Source organism: Molossus molossus, unplaced genomic scaffold (assembly GCF_014108415.1).
Source record: "Molossus molossus isolate mMolMol1 unplaced genomic scaffold, mMolMol1.p scaffold_m16_p_9, whole genome shotgun sequence".
Classification (NCBI taxonomy): domain Eukaryota; kingdom Metazoa; phylum Chordata; class Mammalia; order Chiroptera; family Molossidae; genus Molossus; species Molossus molossus.
In genome coordinates, this window is record NW_023425403.1 from 16367868 (window position 1) to 16392055 (window position 24188).

At 40.2% G+C, this 24188-nt stretch overlaps 1 protein-coding gene across 2 annotated transcripts in view; it reads right to left on the reverse strand.

The window, feature by feature from the left end:
- The window catches only part of TUSC3 (tumor suppressor candidate 3), a 132192-nt gene that overhangs the window by 106882 nt on the left and 1122 nt on the right, over positions 1–24188 (reverse strand). The gene's annotated exons all lie outside the window — the stretch shown is intronic.

A 24188-nucleotide genomic window follows, 5' to 3' on the forward strand; every position in this document is an offset into this window, starting at 1 on the left:
AGTTTTGAGTTGCAATGCTCCGCCACTAGGTGGCAGTCTATTGTCTTTCTTGCTAAGTGGACTGGCATCTCTCCCCAGGTCCCTTCAATTTACTAACTTTGCTTCATGCATTTAGACCTTCAATGCTATTATCAGTGAACACTGGTCACATAATAGTTTGGAAAAACTTTGTTTTTGCAGAGCATTAAGTATTTTATACACTGCCAAATACAAATATAGACAGCCACTGTAATTATGAATAAATACAAATACTGCTTATTATATTAATAGTCCTCTAATATATTAAGACCTCATCCTAATAAGAATCTTTTAGCTAATAAATCAACTAACTTTAGGCTTGATACCCACAGATACTCTGAGAACAAATCCAATGATGACCTTTTAAAAAGTTAACTCATTTAGAGTTCTGTAGTGTTATAGACTTCCAATTTTAATTATTTCGTCTGATTTCAGAGAAGCTGTGCTTTTGCTACTGAAATGGGAAAAACCATATTCCCACTCAACACATAAAATACTTAGCACAGCACCTGCATACATAAGCTCTCAATGTGTATAGTTACTAATATTAAGTAATTCAGATTAGTCATTTCTATTATTATGAAGCAAATTCATATTCATATTCCATTTACCCAATCTATCAGAGATAAAACTCCTTTATTAGCAAGATCAACAATGCTAACAAACTCGAAATAGTTCAGAATCTACCGTTCCGAACTGTTCATTGAGAGGGTTCAAGAAGAGACTGAGTTCAGTTCTTAACTTATGTGGCAAAACAGTACCTCACATGCAGTTCTCACAACCACTACTGACTCACTCCCCACTGGTTCTCATATGTTTTGCCCTCTCCGCAACTGCCCGTTCAATTCATTTTCGTCTGTAATCCATAAAGACACAAAAAGCAAAAATAAAACATTATCTTCTATATGCCTAACACACTTAAAAATCATAATAATAATAATAAAACTTGATCAAGAAAAAACATTTAGTCTGGCCGGTGTGGCTCAGTGGTTGACCATCGACCCATGCACCAAGAGGTCACTGGTTCGATTCCCGATCAGGACACAAGCCCAGGTTGTGGGCCTGATCCCCAGTGGGGGGCATGCAGGAGGCAGCCAATCAATGGGCTCTCTCATCAATGTTTCTATCTCTTTCTCCCTCTCCCTTCCTTTCTCTCTCAAATCAAAAAAGAAAAAAATTTTTTAAATAAAAAAATTTATATACAAAATGAACATCATTACCCATCTCAAATTCTCCTTAAACTTAATTAACATTCCTTTTACATTCTCTAAGCCTACCTGTCTTAATCAAACCTGTTTATCCTTAAATACCAGCATTTCTTATATTTTTTCTTATTTAATCATTCAACATTTTTCTTAATTAATTATTTTCTATATTTATTGATTAATTTTAGAGAGGAGAGAAAGAAACATCATTTTGTTGTTCCACTTATTTATGTAATCACTCGTTGATTCTTGTATGTGCCCAGACCAGTGATTGAACCCACAACCTTGGAGTAAGGAGACATGCTCTAACTGAACTACCCAGCCAAGCCCCAGCATATTATTTTCTTTTGCAAATGTCAGTATTCTTCACATTGCCAGTTAAATGTTCTTCTGTGGATTAACTATAGTTTTCTAATGAAAAGTATATTTCGACAAATAAAAATTTTGTAGGTCAAATATTTATAAAATAATGTTTAAAACAAAGTATCTGCAATGGGCATATATCCTATATAATTATATGAAATCTTGTCCTGCCTAAATTTATCCTTTTTTTTTTCTTCCTTGATTTTAGAGAGGAAGGGAGAGGAAGAGAGAGATAGAAATATCAATGAGAGAGAATAAGGATTGGCCACCTCCTGCATGCCCCCTACTGGGGATTTGGCCCCAAACCTGTACATATGCCTTTACCGGGAATCAAACCGGCAACCTGTTGGTGCATGGGTCGATGCTGAACCACCAAGCCACACTGGCCAGGCTATCCATCTTTAAGAGAAAAACCATAATATAAAAATGGAAAATACTAATTATTTCATCAACATAAAAGATGTCCTAGACCTGGCCAGTGTGGCTCAGAGGTTAGAGGATAGGCCTATGGACCAAAGAGTCCTGGGTTTGATTCCTATCAAGGATAGGTACCTTAGTTGTGGTTCTACCCCCCGCCCTAGTCTAGATCGTGTGGAAGGCAACCAATCAATGTGTCTCTTTCACATCAATGTTTCTCTGTCTCCCCTCCTTCCTTCCCACTCTACCTGAAAAACCAATGGAAAAAATATCCTTAGGTGAGAAATTTTTTAAAAAGTCCTAGATTAAATATCAAATCAATAGTAAAATTTGGGATTATATGTGTATATTAGTTAAACCATATTTTACTTTAAATAAACTGACTTTGAAAAACTTGCTACAAGCCTATTTTAAAATATAAAGACACAAAAAGGATGCAAAATCTATTTCGGTACTTCTACTTATGGTCAAAAGTGCAATTAACAAAATATATAACGTTAGTTTTTATTAACTACAAAATAGAACAAAACTCATGATAAAATATCATATTCATAGTTTGGAATAAATTTAAAAGTCATCTAACTCATCAAAAGTTCAGTAAAAAGAAACGGTATCATGAAACTAAAGGATGTATGAACCAAAAAAAAGGCCAGATAAAAATCTTTAAATGTATTAATTAATAAATATTTGGGTGGAGTGTTGGGGACAGTGTTGAGGTTGCAGATTATAATGTCAGGAATTACGTAAAACCCCAATTTATATTATGCGTCTCCAAATCCCTCTCCCGCTTCAGCCAGATTCATTCAACCAGAAACTCTTGCAATTTGGAAATAGCTAGATGCTCAAAATTATTTATCTTAAATCGAGAAAGAACCTATGTGAAAAGCACTTTGAAGGTTTCAATAATGGGCCACAGAATAAGTGTTTTTTATGGGTGAGTGTTTGTGTGTATACACATACATAAATGCTGATCAGTAAATATTTTGCATATATTACCTAAAAGCAATGCACAGTATCAATGAAAGGATTTTCTCCCCATTACCAAATCAGAATTCCAATTGCTTTAAAAATCTAGGTCATACTTATTTCTGACAAATGATAAAGTACAGACGAGTTGGAGGCAAGAAGTGAAGCAGGCATATGCTTTCGGTCCGTGTCCTTAGTTTCAATGTCAGATATCTGGTCATCATGTCCCAAGGAGACGTTCATGAAGGTTTTTCCAACTAGTATCAGTCTAATTTCAATGTATATTTAGCTTATCACATATGTAAATGTTCTAGCCTTATGAAATTTCTACTGTTGATGTTAGGTTGTTTATTTTTTTATAGGCTTGATCATTTAAACACTGATTTGCAAAGAATTTTATTTAGTTCAAAGTTCATTATGCTGAGGAGAATTTGAGAATTTAAAGAAAAAGAAAAGAAACACATGACTTTACTCAACAAATTACCAAGCATGCTAACAAACTGAAACTAAGCAACTAATATATCAGGCACCCAGCAACAAACAGGCCCAAGACTGTACACGGTCTACCTTCAAAAGGTAGTTTCTCAGGTTATACTCAGATAAACCAAATGACATAGGTGCAGATCTGGGCTCAAAGGGCCATTGGACCTTCTGAATCATTGTACATATTCCTGAGTTAGACTGAGAGAGACTTAAATTACCACCATTTAAACAAATTATCTCCCTTTTCACACTGTCATGATTCTGACCTTGAGTAAGGTGCTACCTTATCTCGATGTTCACCTTTCATGGTATTTCTGACCTCTTCCTCCTGAGTTACCCGTTGATAATCTCAGCAACAGTTCTTCTGCTGAGCTGACCCAATTTCTCCCAGCCTTCCATGACTAAATATTTACTTTCAACTGCTACCTGCCAGAACTTTAAATTGGACCATTAACCCTGTGACCTACTGTGCAGCCTTCATCACAACCTCTAGGCCAGTTCTCCATGTTAAATGAGGAATATCTTCCATTATTTGAAATGACAGTTAAGTATAATTAGAAGATGTTTACTTCAGGGCAGGGAGAAAAAGAGTTATGAATAAAAATATATTCAATCCCAACCAAAAAAAAAAAAAAAAAAAAATCCTAGGCAGCTAGGAATGAACAAGAGAAGGGAGCTAGCCTGGCTGAGCCTGAGTCTGGAAGTTATACTGAATAAGCTTAAGTGAGGAAGTTACAGCTTCCGACACCCAGGGGACAGCCAACCCCTGCAAAGGGGATTGACACCCCTGTTGTCCCCACCACCCCACAGGGGGAACGACCCGGGGGTGGGGGGTGGTGCTGGGACAGCCAGTCCACTCACTCAGGGAGGTAAGCTCGTGTGTAGTAGAAACCAGATGACACAGCAGAACTTTGGGGCATGTGAGTAGGAGCCAAGATGGCAACCACAAAGGGGAGGGGTCTGATCTGGGAAAAGGAGTGGACTGGATAAGGGACATGAAACCCTGAAAGATCTAGGAAAGGAATTGGATAGGAAGAAGATCCAACACAAACCCTTGCAGAGCCAGGGAAGAGAATGGTTAGCTTGCAAGAAAGCTGACCCCTCCCCAAGCCCGAGAAAACATAAGCAGAGCTTAACAAAGGCCCTGGGTCGCAGGCCCTCCTTAGTTCGTGCAGGCTCCAAGCGTGGACCTGGGTGCAGCAGCGCAGCACGGGCCAGAGCACAGCTGGGGACAGAAACTAAGCCAGCTGGACGGGGACAGAGCCCGAGCTGGACTACACTTTTCATGGACGTAACTGAACTACGGCCCTGTCGCATGTCCTGCCGATGCCGGGTAATGGCACATCTCTGGACACTGGCTCTTCTTTGGGGCTTGGTGAAGAAAAGGCTAAACTTCCACAGCGGAAGGAAGATGAGCCACCTGGTCATAGATGAGACACTGACGGCAAACACACAGGGACAGTCCTTTGTGTTTGCTCCAGCTGCAGTAAATCTTCCCACTGCATCGCATCCTCCCATGCACGGGCCCGACGTGCTTACTGCATCGCATCCTCCCATGCACGGGCCCGACATGCTTACTGCATCGCATCCTCCCATGCACGGGCCCGACGTGCTTACTGCATCGCATCCTCCCATGCACGGGCCCGACGTGCTTACTGCATCGCATCCTCCCATGCACGGGCCCGACGTGCTTTCTCGCGAGCCCTGGAAGAGCCCTATTTCCACCAGCAACAAAACTATACCCACTCACATAATGGAAATTCTCCCAAAGCCCACACCATATATCCCACTTCCGAAATGTCTTTATAAGTCAATGAATTTTGGATTTGATAGAGAAAATGTAACTATAATTGATATAGAATATTAGCATTGTAAGAGATTGCATAAAATTGAGGTTACAACTTATATAAACAGTGTACCACATAATTAGCCTATAATTACTACTATTATAAGACATATTAACTTTAGTTTCAAATGTTTTAGCAAAACTCTCCTAAAAACATATTCTTTCTGAAAGCCATTATGCAATTAAAACAAACTTTAAAGAAGACTTCCAATTCAGACCTTCTTATTATTACAGATAGATTATAAGCTCCCAATTACAACATGTGACTGTAACATGGGAAGGAATACTTAGATTTTGAAATGCCTTTTGTAAACTGATTCTGAGAAAATAAATGCTGTATTAGTTTAAGTCTACGGAACACTGGCTGGCAACTCTGAGCTCGTTTCCATAACACCTTCATTCTAAAGACCTGGAGGAATATGTTAAAATAGACCCTTGGAATCTTTATTATTCAGTTGGTCAAACTGCAGTCACTCACTAATATCACTACCTCCCTGTATAGCACACCTTTGTAGGGGTTCAGAACAGAGCCATCCCAACATGTACCTCATGGTACTTTCAGCGAATGGCAACTAAGACCTTGAGCTCCAAAGAAACGTCTGTCCCCCCCTAACTATGCAGAAGAATTTAAATTAGGAGTCTGGCCCAGGCTGAGAGTTATCACCAGAAAGGACTTCTTACCTTGTACGCAGAACCCACTTGGAGCTGTCTTCCTTTAGCATGTTTCCGGGGAGCAGAGGTGCACAGATGCCAATGCAAACGACGCTAGCTGAGTCCATCTTTGTGTGCCCTCATTTCTTTCCAGCGTCCATGCTGAGGACCCTAACCCTGACTACTCAAAGCCTCCTAGTTAACCATTAGCTTGCTACATCCTAGAAGCTCACACAACGTAACCACAAAGATTCCTCTCAGTAAAGGGCCAGAATAACATAGCAACTGAGATAAATATGAAACTAGGTGTTGGTGTTAAGTCTAAGCAGTTGTCCGTCATGACCCCCAGGAAGTGTGGTCCCTGGCTCCTACTGCATTCTTTGACATGTGTTCCTGTCAACCATCAGTAATTCAGCTATACTAGACAGTATAAATAGTGGATCCTTTTGTTATATATAAAAGACAGAAATAGTAACAAAACTGATTGCTATAAGGACACACTATGTGGAAAAGGTATGTTTCTGGAAAGCTAACATACACAGAAATTTTTTTAAAGAATAAACCCAAGCACAGGATGGACAGAGAAAACAGTGCAAAGAATAAACTCCATACGCAGTCTCATTAGCTTCAGTTTTGTGTCCTATTTAGTAGTAAACCAATACATAAGTAGTAAAATCTGAAAAGATGGCTGTTATGGGTGGGAGTGGAGTTCTTGGGGTGCTGCAAGGAAAAGAATTTCCTGAGGCCCCCAAGGGAGGATGGGGTTTCATGGAAACTTTATTGATGATATAAAATTACGAAGGTTCCCCTCCAAGTTCCCATCTCTGTGCGTCCTTCCATGGAAGAAGTCCAATTTGTACCTTCAGCAGGACAAAACTAAGGCCACTCCCCGGAATTTCTGCTCCATATTAAAGTACTGTCCCGTCCAGCATCCTGCGTGTGGAGTTAATACGGCCATGCGCCATGTGGCTGCTTAAGGTCATCTGGCGATGGAGAGAGGACAGAGGATGGCTCAGCCAAGTGCAGGTCACAGAGCAAGAGAGAGGGAACTCTGGGGATTCTACTTCCAAAGATTTTGTGTGCTTCTCATGGGGTCCATCCCCTCCCCCCAGCCAATCCATTGTTCCCCAGTCTAGACAGACAGGTAAGCACCTTCCCCACGTCACCCCAGCTGCACTGTGCATGTGCCCGGCTTCCTCTTCTCCCCACCATAATCCAGTACCAAAGGGGGAAGGAGGGTTAGGGCTGTCCATCCCCTAGGAGGAACAATGCTGTGTGAGGCTGTAGCTTCCCGGTGAAGCTTCCCAGATGACAGTGCTTGTAATGTCTCGTCTCCCCTTTGCTGCCTTTCTATTATTAATATTAATAACTAATTAATTATGCTGATAACACAACCAGCTGATCATGAAATTTTTGTTAAATAACTGTTTTAGCACAAGATGAAACACAACTGCTATAATAGAAAAAAAAAGTTAGGCTTAAGCAAGTCAAGAAAACTTACTATTGATAAAAACAGTGTCTTTCAAAGTGTAATCCCCCAACCAATTCCCAAACTTTAGCATGCTTCAGAATCACAAAGAAAGCTTTTTTATTTAATTATGAATTTTTAAGTCAGTATGGTCAAGAATTTTCATTCTAACAAGCTCCTGGTAATACTGAAGCTGCTGGTTTGAGGACTATAGTGAGAATCTCTACATTAAACCAATGTTGGTGTCATTAAAAACCTACCAACTCCACACCCCACCTGCCTGTCCACATCCGCTCTGGATCCAAAGCAACAGATGTGCTTGGCCTTGAATGATATGCATAGTATTTGTATGACTTGTCTCCTACTTCATGGAGAATAGTGAAGCCATGTTGCATAAACCTCTTCAACTGCTCACCCCAAAATATCTGCACCCACACTAATTGCCTCTGATCCTCCTGATCCAAAGGTATGTGTCCTGCATGGACCTGAGGAGACCCCTTTACTTTGTTCCAGGAATCTGATCATTCCAGATCTTCATCTTATGTTACTGGTTCCTTCTGTTGTTCTTCCTATAGACAACTTCTAGTTTCTCCCATTTAAAAAATGCACACACTACTCCTTTGAACTCATATTTACTTCTAGTTAAATGTGTTCTCCCTCACCCATTCTCTAAAAGGTAATCTTTCCTTTTTTGACCTTGAATCACTCCTTAGGCCATAACATTCAATCCTCCATACTTACCACTCAGACTGTTCTTGACAAACAACATGAACTAGCACATCTGATGGATACTTTTCTGGCTTCACCTTACTTGAACATAAGATTTGGCAACATTAATCATCCATTCCTTTGTTTTTCCTAGTTTCTGGGACACCACACTCATGATTTTAACTATTGGCTTATGCATTTATAACACCTGTTACGGATCCCAAGTTGATACCACTCTTCTGAACCTTAAAAGGACTTCAAATGCCATGTGTCTAGTCAAACTCATGTACCACGTTCCCACATTCCTATTCCTGTTGCCAGTGAATTCATCAGCTGTGTAAGCCAGGAACACAGAGTCCATTATACCTCATTCCCTATAACCTAGTAGGCATTCTACCTTCTAAAATGTTTGGCTCTATCCCCTTCTCTCCATTCCTTTGACCCATCAGCCACTCATTATCTCTCTTCCAAAGGAATATTTTCATAGCCTTGATTGACCTTTATTCTAAGAGTCTTATATTTAAAACGCCTTCAATCCCAAGTTCTTTCTATACTACTGTGTTGTCTTTCTAAATGCAGATATGTAGTGTCTCACATATCTGTATGTTATGCTTTAATGTCTGCACATCTCCTACAATATAAATTTCAACTGCTTTGAATAGCATTTCAGAGCCTTGAAGCCTTGATTTCTATTTACCTGTCCAGCCTCATCTCATGTTAATCCCAACAGAACCCTGCAAATGTAAAAAGCACTACTTGAAAGTCCCTGAATGCATTGTGTTTTCAGATTGTTGTACCTTTGTGAATCCTGTTCTCAGGATTCACACCTGGGATTCTCCACTGACCACCCTTCACCACCACTACCACCACTGCCCCCCACACACACTTCGTATCCAACCTGTAGCCTTCATCAACATGTCTAACTCCTCATTAGTCAAGACTAAATTCAATCAATGACCTAACTCTCAAACCTTTCCAGTTCTTACCATGCAGAGACATGGACAGATTCTTATAGATCATAAAGCGAAGCTACCTTACATTGTTTTCATTAGATTTGATAGATGTCTCCCTCACTAAACAGAGTCTCTGAACAGGATGTGCTTATGTCACCTTTAGATTCCCCTAGTACTGTAAACACCTGTGGGAGTGCTAGTGCACATTTAGTAAAGTATCAATAAATAAATTAATCAAAACAGATCAAAGAATTACTGAAAATTCTTATATATAAGTTGAATCTTTCCCTACTCTTACATTATAATATAAAAAGAAAGAAAACAGCCCTGGCCAGTTTGGCTCAGCGGTTAGAGCGTCGACCTACGGTCCTGAGAGGCCCGGGTTCGGTTCCTGCTAAGGGCGTGTACTTCGGTTGCAGTTTGTCCCCGGCCCTGGTCGGTCGTGCGGGTGGCAGCCACTCGATGTGTCCCTTTCACATCGATGTTTCTCTCTCTCTCTCTCTCTCTCTCTCTCTCTCTCTGTTCCTGTCTCTCCCTCCCACTCTACCAGAACAAAAAAGGAAAAATGTCCTCAGGTGAGGATAAAAAAAAAAAAAAGAAAGAAAGAAAACAAAACACTCCTATCCTCCTTGATCAGTTTGCCTTTAATTCAATGCTTTCCTGAGATTAACAATTTTACAGCTACTCCCTGGTACATCAATACATCTTTCCTCTGTCTAGTTACTCAAATTAACTATGTCTATGATGTTCACAATTTAGAATATGCTAAAGAAGTATTAAATAAGTTGAACATTGATTAATCATCTAAATATTTTAAATTTCCACAAAAAATATTAAACAGTTATGCCACTGAGTTTGATCACACTTTCCATAAGTAGCTGTTCTTTACATTTTCTTGCAAAATATGGCAACCATTTGCAGAGGGCAATCTACTTACACCACCTGTCTTGAGCTTTGATTCAGCACATTTGCTTACTAAGGTGACAGTCCCCTTTCTTCTTCCCTTTCCTGATTTTTCCTCCCTAAAACTACATCCTCATTTAAGAGAAGACTCTTCTCAAATAACAGGGACTGGGATGGGTTAGAACAGAAAAATGGTTCATGCTTTTTATAATGTATTCTTTTAAGAGTTGTCCCAGAAAGATATTTTTAAAAATTCCATTTTTAAAAAATTCCATTACCATTCCCCTTCACTAAAGAAGGTAATTGGTGTTGGAGTGGAAGTAATTTAATTAAACCTCCCACACAATATGGCATGTACAGTATTCTGACAGCTGATGACCAAAGTTGAACACTTCTGGTAAAAACTAGGTTGCTACCTCACCGGGTGGCCAATTCATTTCAAAACAGTGATAATATTTTATATTTCTTCCTTATATGGGGTCCATGTTTACACATGTAATATCCATCCACTGAACCTACTTTTGCCCTCTGGAGAATAAGTACTAACCATAGAGGATACATTTTAAAAAGTTCAGAGGGGCCCGGCTGGTGTGGCTCAGTGGTTGAGTGTGGACCCCTGCACCAAGAGGTTGCCGGTTCGATTCCCGGTCAGGGCACATGCCCAGGTTGTGAGCCCAATCCCCAGTGGGGGGCATGCAGGAGGTGGCCAATCAATGTTCTCTCTCATCAGTGTTTCTATCTCTCTCTCCCTTTCCTTTCCTCTCTCACTAAAATCAATAAAGAAAAAAAAAATTAAAAATTCAGAGGGAAGAGCAATGAGCTTTAATCTTTCTAAGCTAACCCTGCCGAATTAGCACTTCCACTATCCCCCACGCGACCCGGCCCTCTCCCACCATGTCGTTCTCTGCACTGGCCCGAACTTTCACATCAAAAGTCACTTGTATGCTCTTCATTTTATTACAAAGTGACCACAATTTACAACACAACTTAGAAAATAATCCCAAACAGTAATGAATCTTCTACTTATTGTGATTAAATACTAAATGTTTGATGCCCTATCATTAGTAGAACATCAGAACACTAAGTTTACATCTGTAAAGCGCAGAAAACAGCGCCTGTCACGTGGCACTACTGAGTGCTCGACAGGTAACACCGCCTGATCCACTGCTCAGGGAGGCCGCGAAGCTCAGAAAAGCTGAGCACTGGAGAAAGAAGGATGCCTCCCATGAAATTTGCACGGACTCTGAATGTGGATTCACAGTCACAGCTGTGTCCTTCCGGAAACAACGAGGACTGCAGCAGGTCGATCTGTAGAGATCTCGAGGGTGGCGGTGGAGGGGAAGGACAGAGGGAGCCGTCAAGTGAGGGTAAGAAATTAACAAGTGACTAAGAAGTGGATTAAGGGTCTGAATGCCAGTTAGGTTCCCTTAAGAGGAAAATGCTGAATTCCGCTTACTACGTCTACCTAAGACTAATAAATAATTTTTTTTAAAAAAAGGAAAAACTTCCAGGAACAAACCTGCACCCCGAAGTGGCCATGGGAATAGCTAAAATCACCTAAGGAAAGGACTGGCCTGGCCAGCTCTTCGTTCTGTACCTGTACGCTGAAGATAAGTGTGTGTTTCACCAATTTGAATATATTTATGTATTTTAAATTCCGTATTATCTTCTTAATCAAAGCTGAACGAGATGATAAATGGCTTTCATATTTATCAAAACTTCTTTAATTAAAAGTGACATAAGCCTCACTCAACCTAGCGTGGGTGAAAAGGAACTGTGCAAGTACATACAGGAAGGATGGAGACCGACCTGGTCTCAAGGATGACCAGACCCAAACACGTGGCTGGAGTTGTCAGTACCCCCTCGAGCCCAGAAGCCCCAGGAGGGCAACAGTTGGCCTGTTTTGTTTATTTTCTGTATTGGTGGCACGTAGCACAGAGACTGACATAGAGTCACTACTCAGATATTTACTGAATCAGAGGAAATCTCTTCTCTTTGTTTATCTGCTTAGCTTCCGTACATCAGAGTTTTTCAGGCCAGAAGTGATAGGCAACCCATCATCACACCCTTCCAATTTCATGTGCCAATTAGCAGGTTACCTTGCTGCTAGTCCCACGTAGGAAAACCCCAGTGAGTGGCTCTCAGTCACCTGCCCAACTGCGTGCCAAATATGACAAGTGGGCACATGGTATAACTCGCCTGCCCTGGTAAGGTACTGACCTGAGCGGTCATAAAGGAAGGGCTGTTAAGAGGACGAAGAAGAGGGAAAGGAGCGGAGGCCTGCCAAGGGCAGAAACAATAAGTACTGCACCCTTCTTCAATGTGACCTTCCCGACCAGCAACTGGAACACAAACAAGCCGTTCAGCTCAGCAATTTCACAGCCTCCTTATCTAAGTGTGCAATATGTGCACACAAAAAATACAAAGATGCACAGAGACGCAAAAGCTATTGATGTGATATTCACCAATGGCCAACCACTTATGAAAGTAGTCCCTATCCATTCTTATTTCACCCCAGCATCCATCCCGACACACCACGTCACACTGTTTCTTGGTCACTGTCACATTTGACTGCAATCTTATAAATAGCAAAGGTTTTCATCAAGTTGATTTTTAAAAACTGATGCAATAGAATTACTCAAATTATACACAAAACCAATGACAAGGATCTCTAAGAATTGTTACAATTACATATGAAAAAAAAGTAAAATGGCAATAGGTACTTCTAAAAAGAATGACATAAAGAAGTGAAAGATGAAAAACTGGTAAATCTAAATATATTTTTGAGAAAATGAACTCAGAATTATGCTCAAAATGTCAAGCATTAACCGAAATGTCCATCATGCTATCATATATTTATTGAGAAAAATCACACCTAAAAATATCAGCACTTATTCATTCTAACACATTATGACTACTTGCAAATAAAAGTCAAATTTCAGCATATGATCAATTGAATACGTTTTCATAATTTTGACTTAATTTTACATAGATAACCTCAATGCTTTTTTTCACATCTATGAAATATTGTTCATCATTTTAACTAGATTCATAAACTGGCCTCTTTCCAAGTACTATTTATTTCGGTTAAAGGGGGACCTTGTACACTTAAGAAATGTTTGTTACTACTCTAAGCATTAAACAAATACTTAAATACCTAACCTGGGCAAATACTGGACTCAGTTCTACGGGAGATTTGAAGATGAATTCTATAAAGGGCATTATGCTAATATTTGAGAGGATAAAAAATGTGCTATGAAACACTGGGAGAGTGATCTAACTGAAAAAAAAAGTTAGAGAATATTTTTTTTTTTTTTTTTATCCTCACCCGAGAACATTTTTCCATTTTTTGTTCAGGCAGAGTGGGAGGGAGAGAGAGGAACAGAGAGAGAGAGAAACATCGATGTGAAAGGAACACATCGAGTGGCTGCCACCCACACAACCGACCAGGGCCGGGGACAAACTGCAACCGAGGTATGTGCCCTTAGCGGGAACCGAACCCGGGTCTCTCAGGACCGCAGGCCGTCGCTCTAACCGCTGAGCCAAACCGGCCAGGGCTTAGAGAATATTTTTAATTTAAAAAAAAAATTAACTTTAGTGCTCTTCTGAAAATAAAGTTCCTCCTGCTGCCCTGGAGTGTTTTCAACTCTTTCATTAAAAAGGATGATAAGGTGTGAGGGTTGAGAGCCATGTTTGATCTAGCTCAACTCTAATTTTCTTTTAACTGACAAAAGTATGACCCAGAAAGATGGAGTGGCTTAACCAAGAGGACAGACTGGCTACGATGCCCTGGCCAGTCTGGCTCAGCGGCTAGAGCATCAGCACAAGGACAGAAGGGTTTCAGGTTCAATTCCAGTCAAGGGCATGCACCTGGGTTGCAGGTTCGATTCCTGGCCCCGGTCAGTGGGTCAGTTGGTTGGTCATGCAAGAGGCAACCAATTGATGTGTCTCTCTTACATTGATGTGTCTCTCTTACATTGATGTGATGTTTCTCTCTCCCTCCCTCCCTCCATCCACTCTATCTAAAAATCAAAGGAAAAATATCTTCGGGTGAGAATTAACAACAACAAAAAAGCTATGTTATAGATTCCCAACTGGCAGCACCACTCTTAGCCAAGAGCAGATTCAATAAAAGCCCCAATCCAAACTAACACAAAATATGATGCATGTTACAACTTTCAGGAATATGTACTTTCGTGAGGCAAGGTAAACAAGTGCATATTCCTACCCCGCTAAACAATGCCCCGTCCAGGAGATGTTCACATCCTAATCCCCAGAAACTTGGAACGCATTGCCTTACGTGCTAAAAGAAACTGTGCAGATGCGACTAAGGAAAGGATCTTGAAAAGGAAGGAAAGAATAGTGAACTTAGGGTCAGAGGCCAGTGTTGGAGGCACAGCTCTTTCCCGTACCAACTTGTCACCTCGGCACAGAAATCCTGGAACTTAGTTAGGTTCTCTCATCTTGAAATGGTAACAATACCACTTGTTCAAAATAACTCTATGAAAAATAAACAAGATGATGCTATGGTTTTAAAGCTATGTTTCGTAAGAAACCAGCAACTGAGATTTGCTTCTGAGATTTAGAAACATTTTAAATCTGATGAAAATACATGGGTAATCAAACTTCTGCAACCCATATGAGAGAGGGGACACTTAAAGAATAGCTACTGAATTCCATGCTTTAGTCTCGACATTGCAAGAAGTGTCCAACGTGAGCACACCCCCTAAATATGCACACGGTCGCATCATCTGATAATGCAGTACAGGGAAGCACCTGGAAATGCACACCGACAAGTTAGTTCAGAGGCTGAGACAGCGATTTTTAAATAAATGATGGACAAGATGTTAGCAATCTGTTTGTCTTGATCAATATATTCATAAACATAAACAGAAGGAAAACACACTGCTCTACATCAGGTGTTTACATGCACAGGAGATGAGATTTCTCTTAGTATTTAGTTTTAACATTTCCGTTATGAAGAGTAAACCAGGCTATAGTACAAATGAGCCCAAAACTTGAGTGACTTATGTCCACACAACAGTCCAGAGCAGAAGGCAGGACAGAGGGAGACTCCCCTCCACGCCCTGCGACACAACGCGCTCCGGGTCCCCCGTTACCTCGCCAGTCACGCAAAAGAGCTTTTATCAGCCAGGGTTCAGTCGGGAGAACACAGTATCCATATCCCAAGCATGAAGGTATTTAATACAGGAAATGAGAGGCAGGGAGAACATCTTTGGGGCACAGAAAGGACCGAGGGAAGGAAGGCGGCTCCCCACGCTCTCAGCATGCGGCCCCAGGGCAGGTGATTGGCAAGAGCTCACCTGGATCTCCTGCATTTCTGAAGGCTCCCCGACCATCCTGGTCTACAGCAGGGGGGCTGTGAAAGGCTAACAATGCCCCGCCCCCTGAGATGTTCTCATCCTGATCGCCAGAAACTGCGAGCACATTACGCACTAAGAGAAACTGTAGGTGTGACTACGTCAAGGCTCTTGAAATGAGATGACACGACAGGAACCGAGCGGGCCCATAACCCCTAGGGTTTTACACGAGGGCGGCCACAGGACCAGCCAGCAGTAGTTGGATGCAGCGGGCAGTGATGCACGTGAGGAGCCAGGAAGACCTGGAAGCATCTAGAAGTTGGGAAAGAGAAGGAAACGGACGCTCCTCAGAGCTTCAAGAACCCAGTCTTACAGACACGTTGACTTTGGCCCAGTGAGGCTGATTCTGAACTTCCGATCTCCAGAACTAGTTCAAGATAATAAATGTGCTGTTCTAAGCCAGTAAGTCTGTGATAACTTGTCACAGCAACAATAGAAAACTCCTAGAGGGCTCTCCTGAGTCTACCTCACCTCGTTCTAAGGACCAGTGGCTTCCTCCTCCTTTTCTACCTTGGACCCTGCGTGGGCACTGGCACAGCCCCTCAGGACAGTCGTGATGGTTGGTGCTGGGAGTCCCCTGAGCACGGCGGCCCTAGACCCTAGACCAGCAGCACCAGCTGAGGGCAGATCCTCATGGGCCGGGCCAGAGATGACGCGAATCTCCTCCAGTCACATTCCACTGCCCAGACCCTTGTCACCTGGCCCTAGATAAATGCAGAGGAGGCTGGGGATGTGGTCTAGCTTGTATCTATGAAGAAAAAAAATCAAAAATCAAAAATCTGGCACACTTTCAAAAAATTTAGAAAAAAATATAATAAAATCTGATCAAAATATTAAAGCCACAGTAGGAAAGCAAGAAGTAGCTCTCTAAACGCTGTTGACAAATATGTTCAGAGTCACTGTATATGCACAAACAAAAGTGGCTATTAAAAGTTGTATGTATTTCTTGAACCACTATAAAATAATGCCATATAAATGTCGATTTTATTATGGCATTATCTTTAAATCTCACACTATTCAGACTTAGTCATGAGAATGCAGACAATAAATTCCGTTATTTACTTTTTATAATACTACCAGTCTGTTGGCAGCTGAATGAAGGTAAGGTGCTACTATGAATATTTCAAAGGAGACAAGAAGTCACTTTTTCTTTTTCTTTATTTTAGGTGATAGAAAAATATGAGCTCAAAAACAGTCTGGCTGTCTGAACTTAGGTACCTTCCTAATATCCTCTACAGTATTTTCTTTTCTTTATTGATTTTAGAGAGAGGAAGGGAGAGGGAGAGATAGAAACATCGATGAGAGAGATCATCAAGTGGCCGCCTCCTGCTTAACCCCCACAGGGAACAGGCCCATAATCTGGGCCTGTGCCCTGACCGGGAATCGAACAGGCAACTTCCTGGTGCATGGGTGGACACTCAACCACTGGCCACACCAGCCGGGCATACTCTATAGCATTAATAAGCAAGTTTTGAAATGCTGAGTCCATTGTTATGAGGTTTACAAAGATTCATAAAAATGAAAAAAACATCTAAACTTAATATTCAAAATAAAGAATTTTTCAATTTTGAAACCACAAGTAAATACCTGATAGAAGAATAGTGGCTTATTCTATAATGGGTGGAGGGAGGGAGCATTTCTATAAAATTCTTCATTCCTCTTTAATTTTTAATTGTTAGTTTCCCCTGTGAGAAAGAAAATACCTATTACTGTTCCAAACATCGTTATCAGTTTCATTGGTATCCTGAGGCTGCAAGATGAGCGAGCTGTTTAAAATAATTCTTATCATGCCTAACTACTTATTTTTGTGAATAACTATTTCTCAGTACTACGCATTATCAGAATGATGAGCTTTAAACAGTATCATACCTGTTTGATTTTATAAGCCACCATTCAAATATATATTCAAATCTCAAAAGTATAAGTTCACCTACTTTAGTAGGTAAAATTCTAAAATAATCCCCAAAGACCTTTATATAATTCCCTCCCCATGAGGCAGACAGGTCTGTGAATGTAATGGAACAGCACTCCCATAATTATGTTACCATATACGCCAAGGATCTGCAGCTGTAAGTCAAGTCCCTAACCAGTTAACTTTGAGTTACTCAAAAGGGAGATTATATTGGGGGGGCCTAATCTAATCGGCATTTTTGAGGCAAGTCAAGTGTCAGAGAGGTGATCCTCCTGGCCTGGGAAAAAGCAAATAACCATGTTTTAAACCGCCTATGGAAGGGGACACATGGCTAGAACCTGAGGACTAGAGACCATAGCCAGCAAGAAAATAAGAAACTTGGTCCTATGACAGCCAGAAACTAAATTCTGCCAACAACCTGAGTGAGCTGGAAAGAGGACCTAGGGATCCCAGTAAGAATGCAGCCTGGCCACACCTTACTTTCAGCCCTGTGAGATCTTGGATACAAAACCTAGCTATGCCATCCTTCTGACCTACAGACACTATAAGAAATGGATGTTATTTTAAGTCACTAAATTTACAGTAATTTGTTATACATTCATAGAAACCTAATATACAAACTATCTTTGTATTTTCCCATCTTTTAAAAATAATTTTTTAATTGATTTCAGAGAGAGAGGAGGTAGAGAGAGGGGAGAGAGATAGAGACATCAACAAGAGAGAACATCGACTGGCCGCCTCTTGCACGCCCCCCACTAGGGATCAGGCCCACAAGCTGGACATGTGCCCTGACCAGAAATGGAACCAGTGACCTCTTAGTGCATGGGTCGATGCTCAACCACTGAGCCACACCAGCCAGGCTATTCTCATTCCTTAATGTTCATAATGGATTATTCATCTTGAGAGGAGCATATAAGGGTGATGGAAAGATAAATTGTTAAGCAATTCTATTATTAGTTACACCATACTCTCTAAGAGACAAGATTATTTTATTTTATTTTTTTTATTTTTTATTTTTTTTGTTGAGGTATAGTTATTTTTTTTTTTTTATGAATTTTTATTTATTTTTTTTGTTACAGATATTTTACCTTTTTACCCCATTGGCACCCCCCACCCCACCTCCCCTCCACCCTGTCCCCGGCTTAGTTGTCCATGTCCATTGGTCATGCATACATGCATGTAAGTTCTGTGGTTTATCTCTTCCCACTCCCCCACCCCCCATCCCCTCTTCTGAGGGATGTCGGTCTGTGCCCTACTTCCATGTGTCTGGGTCTACTGTATTCCTCAGACTGTTATGTTCATTATATTCCGTATATAAGTGAGATCATGTGGTATTTGTCTTTTTCTGCTTGGCTTCTTTCACTTAGGATAATACTTTCCAGGTCCCTCCATGTCGAGACAAGATTATTTTAGACCAGAACATTACATATACAATCTACAAATGAGAGCATCTCAGAAGAAATCCATGAGACTACAGTAGTTGGTAAATCACTGCGGTACTTAACCTCAGGCAGTAATTCTGTAATGACACCCCGATGATAGGAAAATGCTCGGAAGAGTTTTTATCTCCAAAAATCTCTTAAGCCAAAGACTACTGTAGCCTACTTGTTACTTCTGCTGTTTTTCCAGTTCCTTCTTAGGTGTGAAAGCTTATTGAAAAGTTGATTATTACCTCTATTTGTTAATGGTTTTGATCATTTATATCCAGAAATCATACGGTATTAATATATTTTTGATCAGAGAACTATAATTATAAATTCACATTGGCTTATACCTTGTCAAATAATCCATAGCTGAGTCTATAAGAAATTTAACTAATGTTGATACTGCGAAACAAAAGGCTGCAATTTGTAAAATATCATGCTACCAAATTTCTATAAGATCATTTAAACAGAAGTGATATTCCGTACACTTATGAACTACTGCAAAGATGAAAAGTTTATCTGATTCATAAAAATGCCATAACATCCGAAAACTGGTTTGAGACCTTGAAAGATATGCGAAAAAATGAAGGTTACCACTAACTGCCTAACAATTTCTCATTTTAAGACTGCAATACTGTCACCAAATCAAAGGAAAAAACTTATGTAAGGAATTAGTTGTAATTTTGAAATTGTTATGTATCTGTAATGAGTGTTTGCTCCCTTAGCCTCTTCGCCACACCCTAGAGCTACCAAAATGGAAACCATTCATTCTTCCTAACTTTCACTCAGGGATGAGGGTAGAGTTAACACCCTCTTAGTTCTGTGTCCTCACATAAAAACTCTTGCTCTGCCCTGGCAGGTTTGCTCAGTGGTTAGTGTCGGCCCACAGACCAATGAGTCGTGGGTTTGATTCCAGTCAAGGGCATGTACCTTGGTTTTGGTTAGTCCCAGCCCTGGTCAGGGTTGTGCGGGAGGAAACCAGTCGATGTGTCCCTCACATTCAGTGTGTCCCTCTCACACAGATGTTTCTCTCTCTCATTCCCACCCTATCTGAAGATGAATAGAAAAATATCCTCGGGTGAGGATTAAAAAAAACCAAAAAACTCCTGCTCCTTTATGAGTCATACCTTAAAAATATGGCATTATCTACCTTGTTTAGTCATTGTGATCTAATGAACTCTCGGTCACTCCCGTTCATCCTCCCATTACTCTGAGTATTGAATAAACGCTCTTATACCCTACCCTTTGAGCTCCGTATCCCCATCATGTCCACTAATGAACCTCCACACCCCTTCAGCCACCCACTACCAAGGTCTCATCTGTACTGACAATAGACACAAATTCACAAAGTGCTCAAGGAAATCAGCACAGAGACCCAGCTACGTGAGCACAAAGGAGGAGTCCCCCATCCAAAATGAGAGGAAGAGGTAACTGCCTAAGTGGACACCAGGGGGAAGCATGTGAGTGCTGAGATATAAAACAGGAGGGTCACACCAAGGCTCACTCAGGAAAAGCACTAAAAGCTTGCAGAGAACTTGGGATTATATCCCATAGGCATTCCAGCCATGTTTAAACAGTATTCCTCAAAGACAGTATTGGTCAGAGGAGTCTCAGGAGCTGGCGTTAGCTGGGCTGGTGAAAAAAGGTCACAAGTACGTAAAGGCTTAAGACTAAGTGAAACGTGCCCAAATTTTTGGTTTTGGCAAACAGATGTATAAAATCTTTTCATAAGTGGAGGCAGAGTTCTGGGGAAAAAAAGATGGAACAGAAATTAACTTCCATACTTTCTTAATCCATGTAGCTGATCATTTTCTTGAAGAAAGAATAAATTATTATAATAGCTGCTTTTGATGCAAAGTTAGTAAGTCCAATGGAAATGATTACAGAATTTGAGCTCCATTTATATTATCAGAAATGGTCATTACAGATTAAAACCATTCTAAATGAAGATGCTTAGGTGATAAGTGTTAATAATGTAAGAAAGAGACACCATCAAAATAAAGAAAACCCACAATGTACTAGATGAACAAATGATACACCACTAAGAGGTTAGTTTTCCACAAAGTCATGACAACATGAGTGAGAATTCACAACTTAGTTTTTGATGACTACATTCAATGAAAACTGGCGATAAAAATCTCTAGTCTATTGTCTTTGCCTATTCACTTAACTATTTCTCTTGACTATAGTCTTACAAAATATAACAAAACTAATTAGTTTTTAATAGATGAAAATATCTTCATCAAGAAACAGTTATATACAATATACAAAAATCTGTAAATACCAATTCTTCCATGATGCAAAATCATCTTACTAGGACATTCTCAAACAATGCAAAAGTTTGGAGTTCTCAGTATTTCATAATAAAATAAGTAATAGACAATTTATTCCAGTAACTATATAATTTACAATTATTATATCAGTTTATTTAGCAAATATATTTATTTTAAAAAATGGTATCACATTTTAGGATCTCACCACCATGTATAATGCTTTTATTTATTTACTTATTCATTTTTATTGTTGAAAGTATTACAGTTGCCCCCCTTTTTTCCCCATTGACCCCTCCTTCCCACTCCCACACCCCTCCTGCCTTCCTCGGCCTAGTGTCTATGTCGATTGGTTATGCATGTATGCATGTAAGTTCCTTGGTTTATCTCTTCCCATCCCCCACCCCCATCCCTCTGAGTTTGTCAGTCTGTTCCTACTTCCTTGATTTTGGATCCCTTTTGGTTGACAGCTTATTTTGTTCATGATGTTCCACAAATAAGTGACGCCATGCGGTATTTGTCTTTCTCTGACTGGCTTATTTCACTTATAATGCTTTCATTTAAATGAGGAACATATAATAAATAATAGCAATTATTAATAGTCATATTCTAGACACCGCACTATGCACTTTATATACACAGTCTCATTTAATCCCAACAATAAGCCTGAGATATAGGTATTACATCTGTATTTTAAAACAAAGAAACTAGCCCTGTCCAGTTTGGCTCAGCAGTAGAGCGTCAGCCCGTGGACCAATGAGTCGCGGGTTCAATTCCAGCCAAGGGCATGTACCTCGGTTTCAGTTCCTCTCCAGCCCTGGTCAGCGACATGCAGGAGGCAACCAGTCCATGATTCACACGTGGATGTTTCTCTCTCTCTCCCATTCTCTCCCTCCCACTCTATCTGAAGATAAATAGAAAAATATCCTCAGGTGAGGATTAAAAAACAAACCAACAAACAAAAATCCAGGCAAGTCAAGTGGTTTGTCTGATGTCATACAGTTACACAGGGTCTGAGTTGTACCTGAACCATCTGACTCAACAACCTATGGTGGTAAATAATACTGTCGTAACTATTACTTCCTTAATAGCGACTAAGGTCCATTCTTGATTCCAGGCTCAACTTTAGACTTCAATTTGGCTTCCCCAAAATGAAGGAATACATCATTCATGCCAAGTTCACTCTAGTACTTATGTCAGTAATATGTAATGTTGTAAATTAAATTCCAACTGTCTTACTTTCTGGTTCAGTGTGGTGAAATCTTACACTGGGCATGTGGTTCTAAACTCTGCAAAGAAAAAAGCCACGTATGGTCAAAACAATCCTGGCATACCCCTAGAAAAGTACCACACTGGTGACCAACCACTTCCCAACATTCCCAATAAAGAATGCTTTTCTTCCACTATTGGAAGAGATCAGTTTTTGAACTGAGTACCAGATAGAGAACTGAAAAAGACTTAAGAGATATGCATGCACATTGAGTAAAGTATTTAAATGTCAACTATTTTAGTTGCTATTTTGCTCTTCTTTTTCCTTAAAAAACAGGTTTAGCCCTGGCCGGTTTGTTTGTTTGTTTGTTTGTTTATTTATTTATTTATTTATTTATTTATTTATTTATTTTAATCCTCACCCGAGGACACTTTTCCATTTTTTTGTTCAGATAGAGTGGGAGGGAGAGAGAGGACGAGAGAGAGAGAGAGAAACATCGATGCGAAAGGGACACATCGAGAGGCTGCCACCCGCACGACCAACCAGGGCCGGGGACAAACTGCAACCGAGGTACATGCCCTTAGCGGGAACCGAACCCGGGTCTCTCTAGACCTCAGGCCGACGCTCTAACCGCTGAGCCAAACCGGCCAGGGCAGCCCTGGCCGGTTTAGCTCAATGGTTAGAGGGTCGACCCGTAGATCAATGAGTTGCAGGTTCGATTCCAGTCAAGGGCACGTACCTTGGTTGCGATTTGTCCCCAGCCCTGGTCAGGGTCATGCGGGAGGCAACCAGTTAATGCGTCCCTCTCACGTTGATGTTTCTCTCTCTCTCCCTCCCTCACACTCTATCTGAAGATAAATAGAAAAATATCCTCAGGTGAGGATTAAAAATAAAGAAACAAACAAACAAAACAGGTGTATTATTTAATACCACCATATAATTCAGGCATACCTCGGAGATATTGATGGTTTGGTTCCAGACTATCTCAATAAAGCAAGTCCTAAACTTTTTGCTGGTGGAGGGGCTTGCCTTCAATTTGTAAAAAAAAAATTTAAAAATGCAACATCTGGAAAGAGCAATTAAATGAGGTATGCCTGTATTAGACTCTCCTGTTTAAAAGTAATAAAAGCAGTTATGGAAGACCACTTTTTTAAATCATCAACAATTAGCCTGGCCAGAGTGGCTTAGTGGTGGAACGTCAACCCACGCACCAAGAGGTTGCTGGTTCAATTCCCAGTCAGGGCACATGCCCAGGTTGTGAGCCTCACACCCAGTAGGGTGCATGCAGGAGGCGGCCAATTGATATTCTGTCTCATTGATGTTTCTATCACTCACTCCCTCTCCCTTCCTCTCTCAAAAAAATAAAAAATCAATAAAAATATTTTTTAAATACTAATAATAAATATAAGTCCTCAACAATTTTCTTCTTACTTTTTCATTTAAAAATATTTTAATGGAAATGCTATCATAATTTATAATTATACTAGAATAATAAATGTTTTCACATAAGAACTCATAGTTGGAGATGCTAAGATGCTTTGCAGATGTACACTATTTAGACTTCTTTTTAGTTTTCTCTTTCAATGAAAGTTACTGTGATCCCAGTGATGTTTCTAGGAGATAAAACAGAAGAATTTCCATGGAGTCCCTCATCGTTTTTTTTATTGCCATCTGCTATGGTAATCCACACAAAAAAACTACTTTCTTAAGAACGATTTCGAAATCTAAAACTCGTGAAATATGGTATATAAATACCAAATGCTAGAAAACATATCTTTATGTAATCTTAATTAATCTTTAATAATTTGTAAATACAGTTTTAATTTAACAATGGTTCTTTTCTAAACCTGTTACCAGAACTCCAAGAATTTTCTATTTTTTATTTTCATGTTGAAATAAAAAAGCTAAAGGGAAGAAGTCAATATTGAATTCAAAGTTGTTTCAGGCAAAGGGGAAAGAGAATCAGAATTATTTTGTGTGAGGCTGTTTCTTTTTTTCACTCTCTCTACC